The sequence below is a fragment of the Alligator sinensis genome, unplaced genomic scaffold, assembly GCF_000455745.1.
Source record: "Alligator sinensis unplaced genomic scaffold, ASM45574v1 scaffold1086_3, whole genome shotgun sequence".
Lineage (NCBI taxonomy): Eukaryota > Metazoa > Chordata > Crocodylia > Alligatoridae > Alligator > Alligator sinensis.
The window spans coordinates 2,601,007-2,613,528 of NW_005841975.1; the positions used below are offsets into that span (position 1 = coordinate 2,601,007).

Below are 12,522 nucleotides of genomic sequence, written 5' to 3' on the forward strand. Positions count from 1 at the left end.
CACATCTACCAACAGCATAGGCTACTGTGTGTGCTTGTTGAAGAGGTTGGTATTGACAGCGGGAGGCATGCATGCATAGGACTTGCTTCTCACCACCAGCTGAGGATCCGGTCTATATTGTTTAGCACACGTGCTATTGTGCAAGGAAATGATTAATCCCCCTGCGGCGTGGAAAGAAAACACTGCCTTTATAATAGTACTGATTGGCTTTGAAAAGTCTCTGCACAGGTAACCTTGGTCGTGAATGATAGGGTTAAGCATTGAGAGCATTTCTCTGCTGGGTTGGTTCCTCCCGCTGTCAGTGAAGAGGTGGTTCACCTGCACCCTTGCCTAGCAGAGCACATCTACACCAGGAGATGTGTATTTTATTTTTAAAGTGTAACCATTTAATATGTTTTAAATCCCAGGACAGAGAGTGCTTAGAGTTTACCTCAACTAGCTAATGTCTGTTAAATGCACAACTTCTGCAGGCTTTGTTGCTCTTTTCATCCTTTTGTAGGAATCTCCTACCTGGGGAAGGAGGGTTGTTATGTTATCATTTTAAAACACATTCACTTTCACCTTTTAAGAAACCGCACATTTTTTTTTCTTTCTCTCTCCTCATACCTTAGTGCATTTTTTTGCTCCAGACCCTGAGCTGGTGTAAACACTATGGCAGATGTCATTATAGCGATGCTGATTTGCATCAGGCGAGGATTTGACCTTGCACTTTCTTACCACTTAGAACTTCCTTGAAGACATTTTTCACTCTCCAAAGACAGAGCCTTAGAAAGCTGCCAATGATTTCTTGAGAACTGTTGAAAGATCCAGTTCCAAAACTTGTCACGTGAAGCATTTTTGGAAAGAAATCCTACCTCACAGACGCACGTCTGAGTTCTTCCACTGATGTGCAGGCAACTCTTGTGGGAGACCGTAACATACCTAGGCACACTGTGAATCACTAGGGGAATAGACGTGTGTGCACATGTGTGTCAGCATACGCTTATCTATATGTGGCAGCTGCCAGGACATTGGGGTGACAGGGTGGAGTGGACAGAGTAGAGAACAGCTTTCCATCACCCCATGAAACACTTGACTTTCTTGTGTTGCTGACCATGCAAGATGCCAAGTAAGGGAGACTTGCTATTGGCTCCTACCTGTATTTCTGCAGGCTGACAGCAGCCGGCACTGCTGGAAAGACAGAAGGTGATTGCCCGCTGGCTTTATATAAATACATATATGTTTACTACCTGTTAGCACTGCTGTAAGGGAGAGTTTGTCTGCATGTCCAGTATAAACTGCAAATTTCTTAAAGAGCCTGAGCAGGGTACAAATGCCTGGGGCTCGACCAGGCACTGAGCCAGGAGGCACATTTATCCAAGTTTCATCTTTAATCATTTTGTTCCTTTTACTCTAAGGAGTGAACGCCTCTCATTCACTCCTCACACCCTCTCAGGCTACAAACTGACGTCACGTTTGTCCCGGCATGTACCATTTTATCCTGGGACAAAGTGTGATCAATCGGACATCCATGTATCTAGTCCAGGGATAAATCCTAAAAAGGTTCAAAGGGTAAAAAATCCTAACAGTTTATCCTGGGACATCACAAAGTGCATCTGAATGGTTATCCCAGGGTTGTATCCTTGAATCAAAGGCTGAAAAGTGGCAGTATGTTCAGGTGCTCATTAAACCCTGATTAGAAGGGTGATATGGGTATGTGACAATCCTGGGATATAGCTCTTCTGGGAAAACTCAGGCACAACTTGTCCAGGAGCAAGCGCAACATCTGTTCCAAGCCTCAAGGTCCCAAACTTACTTGCTCTAAAGCAGCAGCTGCTAAATATTGTTGATTAGTTTGGTCATAGTGGTGCCAATATAAATTCACTGTAATTCCCCCATAGCCCTGTTCTTTCAGATGCATCAGGGTATCTGCTAAGACAAAAGCCCATCCATGTAAGTGGTTATGGGAGGGTCCCATCACTAGAGCAAACTTCTCCAGGGGTGCATTGGTATCACATTCCTATGCCCTCGTCCCTCCAGCTGCTCTAAAATGTATGAAAGGACTTATTCATACCTCCTGGTTTTCTGGCTGCCATAATGTGACATGCAGGAGATCAGACTAAATAATCCTTTTATTAGGCTTCTAGCCTTAAAGTGTGTCAAGTATATTATGGGCTGCTGGAACTGAGAGTAGTTTTCAGGTTGCTCCAACTTGTACCAACTCCAGGTCCAGCCAGCTCTAGGCTGAAGGAGTAAAAATGGGGATTTTAAGTTACCTTTCCAGAGGTTGTAGTAGGGCATTGGTAATTCTTGTAGTTGTGAAGTTCCTGAAAATATGAGGGGCAAAGATTTTGTTTGGTGATCCCTCTTACTTGGCCAACTCTGTTGGCAGAGATGTTAGACAAGCTTTTGAGCACAAAGTGCCCTTCCTCAGGTCTGGTTTGTGCTGGTTTAATGAACAGCAGAATCTGTCCCAGGGCTCACATTTTTGTCAGAACATACAAGTCCTTTTAATACTTACTAATGGAGTTTATACACCCAGAGGGAGGCAAGGAAAAATACCTGGAGCCTTTAAAAGACCCATTTGTCCCAACATTTCTCTTATAGTTGAAACAAAACCAGCACAACCCCTCTTAGAGCAGAAACGATATTTTGACAGGATTTACACTGTTCTCACTGAAGTTTCCCCAAATCTCATGCATCTTCCTAGGACTATGTAGTAATCTCAGCACCACAATGCTGCGTTCATGTTGAAATCTGAGGCACTTGCTGTCAGTGGCACTTTGTACAGTTGACGTTTGGTTTTGTTTGAGACCTTGCTCTTCCAAGTTGATCAGGGAACTTAAGTCCCCACAAGTGGCTGGTTTTACTTCCACTTTCCTATAAAACCTGTTCTTTTCCTCCTGAACAAGGACTGGGACACATACATTCCCTGCAGGTGTCACCTGTTCTGAAGCAGAGCATGAAGATAATGCACAGGACCCCACTGGTACTAAAAGTGGCCATCAGCCCTTCCTATAGCTCAAGCCACCACGAGCACATTAAGTCTGTGCTCAAGTCCCTCTCCTGTCACCTCCCCATTCTGATTTAAGGTCTTTGTTCCAATTTTTATGCCGTTAAAACCATTCTAATCCTCAAGTCCCATTACAGCAAAGATGTTAGTCTAGGCACTACGCTGACAGCTCCTCTCCTCCTGGGACAGTGCAGACCCTAGAGCTCAGGTTGCAGTATGTGAGATCTGGGGGTAAAGCACTGAAGATGGAGGTGATCTTCTTCGGAACATCCTTTGCAGGAAGATCAAGGGACTGCAACCAGCTTTAGGAAATATTTAAAAAACTTCTTCTCTGTGAAGGCCTTTCCACCATGGGATCCTAAATCCCCATGGATTCAGTAGAAAATATTGCTAGTGCTATTAATTTGACACAGAAAGTTGAGTCATTCTGCTGCTGAGTGGCCCAAAAGGAGCCTAAATCAAATTATAATCTACAGAAAAAACTGGGATATCAAAAGACAATTAAATCTGGAGGCCTTGTTTCTCCCCTCTCACCTGCATTTTTCATCTGTCCATCTCCATTATCTTCTGATGTCCATGAGGCTTGGAAGGTGAGGTCCCTAAACCAAAGTTAAGAAGTTAATCTTGGACCAGGCTGCCTCTCAAAGGCAAGCAAGATGTAAAGGAGTGCTATGACATCCTTATCTTAACCACCTGTTGTGGGCTGTTGAAGCAGTCTTAGACAAGTTTGGTTGGTGCTTGCTGCCCAATATTGCACTGTTGAGTGCAGCTGAGCAAAGGAAGGACCAGAAGCCAGAATTTCCAGTGCATTTCCCATCGAGTGGTTGCATGCAAAATGGACTGAGGTGCTACTAAACCTGCTGTAAAGCATGTAAGCCCTGCTTGCTGCCAACCTGATGGTCTTTTACATTCAGGGATGAATGTCACCTTGAAAGCTGTAGGAGGGCAGGATATAGGGAGCTGGGGAGAGGCAAGCCAGCTAGAGGGGATGTAAAGGCTTTTTTTAAATTAATTTTTTATTTTTTAATTGTATTCCCTACAAGTGCCTTAGCTAAGTAGCACTATTGGTATTCTCTCCCTGCTGATAGAGGCAGGTAGATGGGATAGAGGTTTGTGGTAAAAAATGATCACCCTTGGGTTGAAAAGTGGTGTCTAGAAATCACCAAAACCATCCATCCATCCAAAGAAGAATGGAAACACCAGACAGGAATGGCTGCAAGTGCAAATTGGGAAGCAGTGATGGGACAATAATCTTCATCCCGAACCTAAAGAGCAACTGTTTGCTCTGCAGCATAAATCCTCTGGTTTATGGGGTACTTACTCCTCATTTATAAGATAAATCCTTTGCACTTCTAACAATGAGTCAAATAGGGCATCCATCCCGCACCTGCCACTGGGAGGATGCACCTGGCACCTGCCTACATAGAGAGTATTCCAAGATCAAGATTTAGCTGAATAAGCAGTGTCTGCCTGGCTATAAGCACCGACAGCTGCTGATCTCGGCTGTCCAATGCGACCGCATTCCCGAGTCGCAGCGCACTCTAGATGCCAGGAAGGAGGTTCCTATTTATTATACAAGGAAGTGTTTTCAAAGCGCCTTCTGCAAGATTGCTTTCAAAAATAACAAGCCCAGATTTTTACAATAGAGTTCCTCCCATCCCCTCGCTCCCTGCACTGTATTATCTGCAGTCAGAGGACCTACCCCTACCCCCCAGTTATTCCCAATCCCTTTGAGGTAGGAAGGGCTTTGCTGCTATACTGTGCCATAACAGTTAGAGGGGGCTAATGCTCCTCAATTGAGCTGTGGGTTTGGGAATACAATTGTGCCAGTTAAAGCCCCAAGTAGGTTTCACTTTCTGCTACATCATGTTGGCCTGGAGAGTTATCAGTTAGAAGCAAAGGAAGGGAAAGCTCTGTGTGTAGAGATGAAGACTTCATTGCTGATGGAGTGGAAAATAAAAATCAAGGTTTTAACCTCATATTTATCTGCATTAGGCTGCTGATAATATCTTGGCTAATTATCAGGGTGGTTAGAAGTGGGGGTGGAATGTCCTGGCTCTCCCTGTTATGGCTGGACTAGGAAGTGTTGCTGCTGGTACAGAGAGAATAGTGTGGGAGCAGGTCCTGGAAAGGCCTTTTAGAGGAAATTTCCATAGGTTGCTATTGCTGCTCCATGAAAAACTGTCCTGGGGTATATCTATGTTCAGTCTTTTATGGGTGACATTTGCAGTGTGTGGGTGACCGAACCTTCCTTGTGGCCTGTTAGGGGAGTGGGAGTTGATCCCTCAGGATGCTAATTGTTGTTTTTAAACTACAGTAGCCCCAGGAGGTCTGGGGCTGACCAAGGTCAGCCTCATAGGGGTCAGGCCCTGCCTTGAAGAGTTGCATCAACTTAGATGGTGAAAAGAGACTGTAAGTAATGTGCTTAAATTTTGCTCAGCAGGTCAGTGGCACAGCCAGGAACAGAATTTGGGGCTTCTACATCCCAGGTCAGCAGCCTAATCACTTGGGTACTCAGTCTCTTGTCACCCATATCTCCCTTTTAAATGAGTGGGTTGGTTGCTTCTATTTGGACCCTATAGAGAAGGCAAAGACCAGCAGACTCTCCCTATGCCTGAGGAAGGGTGCCTGTGCCCAAAAGCTTGTAAAGAACAATTTTTCCAACTATTTAGTTGGTTTAATAGAAGATATCACATTTACCCAAATAACCTTGTCGTCCTTTTAAGCCACCTTTGACAATGGCTTTTTCAGAGGTGTCTTCCATATGAAGTGTGACAATCCTGTTAACTGTTTGGCAGTTTTGTACTTGCAGCATCTTCAGTTTAAGGTATTGTGGTTACTGTTAACTTTGAATAGTCTGTGCAGGGTCACAAGAGCCACCAATGGCAAAAGGGAGGTAGGTTATAAATAACATGGTCAGTAACTTGGACAGATTCTTTGAAAGTAGAGGGAGAATCAGGAGGGCTTTCAGGTGGTTGAGGCTGTGGAAGGACAGGTTCATGAGCTGTCATATTCTTGACCATTGAGACTACACAGTGAGAAGAGAAAGGAGGCCTGAGCTATGTGGATGCAAGATGGTGGAGTGAAAGAATCAGTAGGGATGTAGGCTTGAATCCATGGAGAGTCTAAAAAGAAAAGAGGGTAGTAAATTGGATCCTGAAGTGAACCCAGAACCTGGGGGGTGAGGATTTGAACAGAGAGGTGATGAGCTTGGTTTCCCCTGGCTCTGTACAGGTACGTGAAAGCAATCCAGTTACATTCTGCACAGGCTGTCCTCTGATGGACAAGAGAAGTATAACAAAGGAAACTGAAGTGATCCAGGAAGGATGAGATGCAGACATGGGTAGGATTCCAATAGCAGTGGAACAGAGACAATGGCAGCATTATACGTCCAGGGTGCAAAGCAAGCAAAACCATGTGATGTTTGAAATGTGAGAGGAGAAGGCAAATTGAAGGGCAGGTTCACATCAAGGTTGAGGCTGATATTGGGGAGGAAAAGGGGATGTATGCCAAGAAAGGTCATGAAGGAAATTCAAGAAAGATCATAAAGGGAAAGAAATGGTGTGTTGATATGTTCTGCCCAAGAGAAACCCTTCCATTTCTCAGACATGTAGCTTAAGGGAGCTCTGATGAAGACACATTACTAAAGGCATAGAAAGGTGCAGGTAGGGTCAAATTGCTACCATGTAAATGTAGGAGATACGGTGCAGGAGGAGGGTGCATTGGAAGTAGAAGACCATCAAGGATGCACTTGTGGGACTCTGTAAGGTAGGGGCTTGGTCCTTGTTAGAAATGCCTTGAGGGGTCTTGAGAAGAGCCTGGAGGAGGGAAGGAGAATGCATTGGTTGGAAAAGAGTGAGAGGAGGAGGGTTGCTGTCTGAATATAAATGTGTAAGAAGTTCATTTGAAAAAAAAGAGTGGGGAGGAATGAGTTACAGGTTTGGCTTTGGAGTCTGGCTTCTTCATACCTCTCTGAGGGACTCAATTTTATTTCCACTCACTTTAAGGCCCCTTGACACTATCAGAGTGAATAAGCATCAAGCCCACAGTGTCTAAAACAGTTCATAATAGAGTGTTTCTTGCCAACAGGAGCCCTCAAGAAGATTCTTGACATTCTTGCAAGATGGTGCTCTGTATTGAACCACTGCTGCCTCCCACCTGTGCCCCTTAGTCCTCTGAAGTAGCATTGTTCACCCAGAGGAGGGCCATGGACTCCAGTGGGAGTACATCTGGAGTATGGCAATATGTGCCTGACTGTATTGTTTGGCTGCTGAGAAAGTGACTGTCCATTCTGCCACTTGTTATCATGATTCCTTGGACTAGGGTCAGGCTGTTGGGAGGGAGTGTCACAGAAGTGGTAGATGCACCATAACAGTCATGACCTCAAATTCCACTGGATCCCTGTGAGAGCTGGGCACCTATTCTACTCCGTGTAGGTTCTTCCTTATCGCTGTACAGCCTCAGCACTTCCCAGGGATGCATTAACAGGTGCTAATCATATTGTTTATAGCTTTGGTCCCTTCTTCTCTCACCAGGGGTAAAATAAGGGTCAAAGGAGGAGAGATCCAGAGTGCAAACTGGAGTGGAAAGTTTAGTGGGATCAAGGTTCTTGGAGCAGGGAAACAGATTTTTATGAGGGGGAGGTGGCTCAGAGCCCAAACATAACCAAGGAGTGGTCAGTGTAGATAAGATTATCATGAGTGGAATGGGAGAGGAGTGTCGCTGATAGAGCGAGGGTATGACCAGCACTGTGGGTGTGCAAGAAGAGTGTTTGCATAAGTCTGTGGGTCAAGGAAAACAAAAGTGAACTGAAGCTCCCTTGAAGGAAATCTCTAAGGAACACTGATACATTGTGAAGAGAGCTCAGAGAGCACCGAAAGTGCAAGGATTAGGCTTCATGGCAAGAAAATAAACTTACTAGGGTAGTGGGGACAGCACAGGCAAAAACAGCATGCTGAAGATACCAAGTGAGAGTGCACAGGCTGGGAATAGGAGGCACCAGCAGTGTAGGTGGGGCAGATGCTTCAGACCAAACAATTCAAGTGCGCGAAGCCTTGACTGGACTGTTTTGGTACACACTGGGCATGCCTACATGTGCATTTATGCCAGTTTAAATCTACTCCGCAGTAAGTGGGACTAGGTCAGCATCTACACGTGCACGCATTGAAGTACATTAATGCTGTGTGTGGACTGACTTGGGACTAAAGTTAGTCCCAAGTCAGTCCTCACACAGTGTTACTGTGCAGTAAGGCATCTACATGTGCATTATCGCGCAGTAGTTAATTGGGTACAAATTTAATACCTGCATGATGCAGGTATCAAATTTTCGCTCAATTCAGCATAAGTTACCATGGTTAGAGACAGACATTCAAAAAGCCTGAGCCTGAATTGATTCAATCTTTGCAGGTTAGTTTAACCTGGCTAGGCTAAATCAGTTTTGTAACCAGGCAGATGTGCCTGCAGTGGCTCAAGCTAGAAGCCAGGAGGTACCCTCCCTTCCTTCTACAGCACTGAGCTGAGGTGGCACATGGTCAGGCCAATGCAGGACGCTCTGATTAGCCCAGCAGGGAATTGATAACAGTGTTTATCACCCCTAACTCAGTATTTAGCACCCCATTAAGAAAACAATAGAGGGACATTACCAGCTTCCTGTTGATTCTACCTGTTGATTCAGCAGGGACCCTGGCTAGCATGTAGTCTTCTAGCTAATACACAGACACCTTCTCAGTAAGGCAGAGGGAAGAGGGGAATTTCTGCTTAGCAGGGAGTGGTGGGGGGAGGTGGGGAGCAGCCCGCAGTCTTGCTGGAGCTGCAGCCAGGGAGCAGAGGGGAGGAGCCAGCCCTGCTGTGGAACAGAGACCCCCACTCAGCCCAGAGTGTGTGCTGGGATGCTGGGGAAGTCTGATTTATCTTAAACCAGCAAAGGGTTTGGGACAGACATTGCATAAACTGGTTTGACACAAATCAGTTAAGTCTGATACTACATTCAGCTAGGTTTATCTCAAACCAGTTTCAGCCACTTTCAAGCTGGTTTATGTGCACTGAACATCTGTTCTGTTACAAGTTTAAACCAGTTTCTGGTCACTTAAACCGGTTCATGTGTAATGTCTGTCCCTAGCCCATATTTACTGTGCAGTACAGGTGTTTACGTATAGATGCACACCCATACTACTCAGGAATTTCAATTATTGATCAATAAATGTGTGCATGTAGATGGACCCACTGTGTCACAAGGACCAAGTGTTTTCAGTATGCAAAGGTTTTGCTTCCCATTGTGGTAGATACTGCAGTCATGCAGCTCTGAAGAACATGCAGCAAGAGCCTGGTGAGGTCTGATGGAGCGGACCATGGCATGAATTCATGAAATAGGCCACTGCACTGCAGACTGGCAGTAGTCACCATCAATTAACACCATATATTAGCGTGACTGTACAGCAAAAGAGTGGTGGGTTGCGGTCGAATCTGAAAACTGGTCATTGTGAAGAGGTGCTAGTGCTCCATTCTCCTTTTGGAGTACTGAGGTGGTTCACTATGTGAGCCCATAGTCAGGCAGAAGGCAGGGCAGGACCTTGGACACTAACTAGTTCAGAGAGGCATGAGGTTTTGCAGGCAGCAACCTACTTCACCTGTCATGAGGAACAGACCCTATCATCTGACAAAGTATATTGTTGCCTGAAAGCTTGTGCCTCTCTGAACCAGTTGTTAGCTTCTAATTCCTATGCTACATGTTCAAATTCAAGTGTGATACAAACCCGCCATCTTGGTGGCTGGCTTGCCTTTTTAATCACATGATAAGTTAATTGAATATGTGGCATGTTGTAATTTATCATGTGATTTAACATGCAATAAATGTAATGTCTAGCAGGGACCTAGGGCAGGATGGCACCTTATCTTCTGGCTCTCCTTTGGAGTGCAATTGCTTGGTTAAGTAAGAGAGAGACGTGTCCAGTTTATAAAAGCCAGTGTTGTGAATGTGGTTCAAATTCATTTCTATCCTGCAGTGTAGAGGAGAGCTACCATTTTTAATTGTGCCTTTGAATCACATTACAGTAAGCAAGTGCTCTGTAGTATGGTTCTTTTTATCACTGCCTACCTCAGATCATGACCTGGTACAGATATTTTGCTTGGGCTCTGCCTCTCTCTCAGATATATGCATGCCGAGGGCTGCACAGATTTACCTTCTAAACAATCCCAGCATAAACTGGAGTTGGGACTGTATAAACTAGTTCCAGCAGGCATCCGCCAGTCTGCGCTCTTGGGCATTACTTCTGGAAAGCATCCCTAATCACTTAGCATGCTCAGCTAGATTCTTTATTTCAAGCTTGTGCATAATTATCTCCCTGTGTGAGGGCCTTGATGAATATCAAGTGATCCACGACAGCCCTTCCTCCTCCAACTCTGAACTGCTGGTTTAGGCCCACCCTTCAATGATCTCAGTGGTCCCCAAACCAACAGTCAAAGTCTGAATACTCCTAGGTTTTGAGGCATTTGAAATCTGAATCTGAGATTTGCAGTTTGGGCCCATGCGCTAGAGGATAAATGTGCCTCAGTTTCCCTCTCCTCCCTCTTATCTTGTCTGATCATGCCTGTTTAGAGCAGGAACATGGCAAAAAAAGGGCCTGGTTCATATTCAGCATGGCCTGATTTAAACAGTCTCTATAGGAAAATAGAGACTTGAACCTGTAAGTGCCTCCTAAACCACGAATGCTAGGTGGAAAGGCTGTGGGTGGCAAAAGCAAATATAAGGCAGCAAAATCACCTATGATGAAATGGTGAAAAAAATTATGGTGATTTTCTCACACTTTTGGTGCTGCCTGGCAGTCTGGTCACCTGTGCAGGACCCGAGCCGAGCCCATTAAGTTGGTGGGTTTTGAAGCGGCTTCCTGAAGCTCACCCGACAAATTCAAAAGCAGAATCAAGACTGAAAAAAGAGCAAACAGAGCTTCTTAAGAAGGCAAACCCTCTCCAAATATTTTCCTGCTCCATTTATTTAAGGTTCTTGTGTCTCCTTCCACTAGGTCTCCTTGGCCAAGTCATGAAGCAGATTATGACATGGTATCACTCTTCAATTAGAGGAGAACAATTGGATGAGTTATTTAAGTATTCTCACTTCTTTTATTGCTCCCTGCGCAGCCATTCCCTACATTTTGTGAATTAAGCCCTGGCTCTTTGCCTCTACTTAATTAGCACCAATGCCACAGCAGATCTCCTCAGCACTTACCTTGATACAGCTGTATGTCCATAACAATTTGAAGGCTGCATAAGGTCATATATAGCTTAGGCAACCTCCTTGTAAAACTTAAGGGGCATAAAATGGTCTTAAATGGGACAGGGCCATTAAAGTCAATGGAGTAGTACTAGTTTGCACTAGCTTGAGGACTTGCTTATAGATATTTAAGGAGCTGTTAAAGTTATTCAGTCAACTGTGACAAAAATTACTGCTCGCAGCATCCTGCTCTTTTGCTGCATTCAGTTCAATCTTCTGCAAAGATATCTTACTGCCTTTCACATTCACATCCTCCTTTTACTTCTCTTGCTCTCCCCAGTACCTTATTATGGCTCTGCTTGTATCTTATGTCACCTAAGTTGTTTTGTTTTTTTTGAAGCAGTGCCTTCAGGTAAGATGTTGTAGTGTAGTGGGTATAGCACTGATGTAGGGGTCAGGAGATTTGGGTTTGGTCCATGGTTCTGTTGTGTGACAGTGGTCAAGTCAGTTCTTTCCCTGTCTTCCCTGCCAACCTTTGCCTGTCAACACTAGGATTTTGGAGGCAAAAGTGTATAGCCCCTGGAACAGTGGGATCTTGATCTTGTGCTTGCTAGAATATCATAATGATAGTAGTAAATGGTGCTTAACAAGAACAGCCTGAATAATCTCTTCCATATTTATGAAAGCTTCCACCTCCTTGTTACTAGTTAGTCAGTCCACCTCTCCCAAATCTTTCATAGTTTAGATTTCTTACCTCTGGCATTATCTCTGCCTGATGCTGCACTCTCTTCCCACATTGGCAATACCCTTTCCTGTGGCATGGTGATTTGACACCTGATATTTTATTATTATGCACTTCTTTTCTGGATGGCCAAGGTCAAGGAACTGGGGGGTAGGTGTGAGAGCTCCCCAAGGCTTTAGAAAGTTTCAGAGTCTATATGGGAAAACTGTAGGCCTCAGTTTCTAAAGCTAACTCTTAACATGGCTCATTGAATGAGATTATGATGAAAGGGCCTATGCACCCACCCAATGTATTTTAATGATGAATGGCCATTGCCATCTCACCCTAGCCTTTTTAGCTGCTTCTCTAATCATTAACACCGCGTTCCTTCTAAGGAATGTGAGTGCAGGATTCCTTCATGGAGCTGGTTTCGTGACCCTGGAGAGGAAGGGCTTAATTCCCTCCTCCCTTACTCCATCGTTCCTCTTCCCAGTACTGTAGTAACTATTGACACAGGTGTTATTACACTGTGGTCCCAGGGTGCAAAACGGTGCCCATTGTTCACGTACCACATAGCAAATATGACTGTGACCATGCAAGGTT

At 44.8% G+C, this 12,522-nt stretch overlaps 1 protein-coding gene across 7 annotated transcripts in view; it reads left to right on the forward strand.

Moving 5' to 3' along the window:
* The window catches only part of SLCO2A1 (solute carrier organic anion transporter family member 2A1), a 100,761-nt gene that overhangs the window by 33,564 nt on the left and 54,675 nt on the right, over nucleotides 1–12,522 (forward strand). The gene's annotated exons all lie outside the window — the stretch shown is intronic.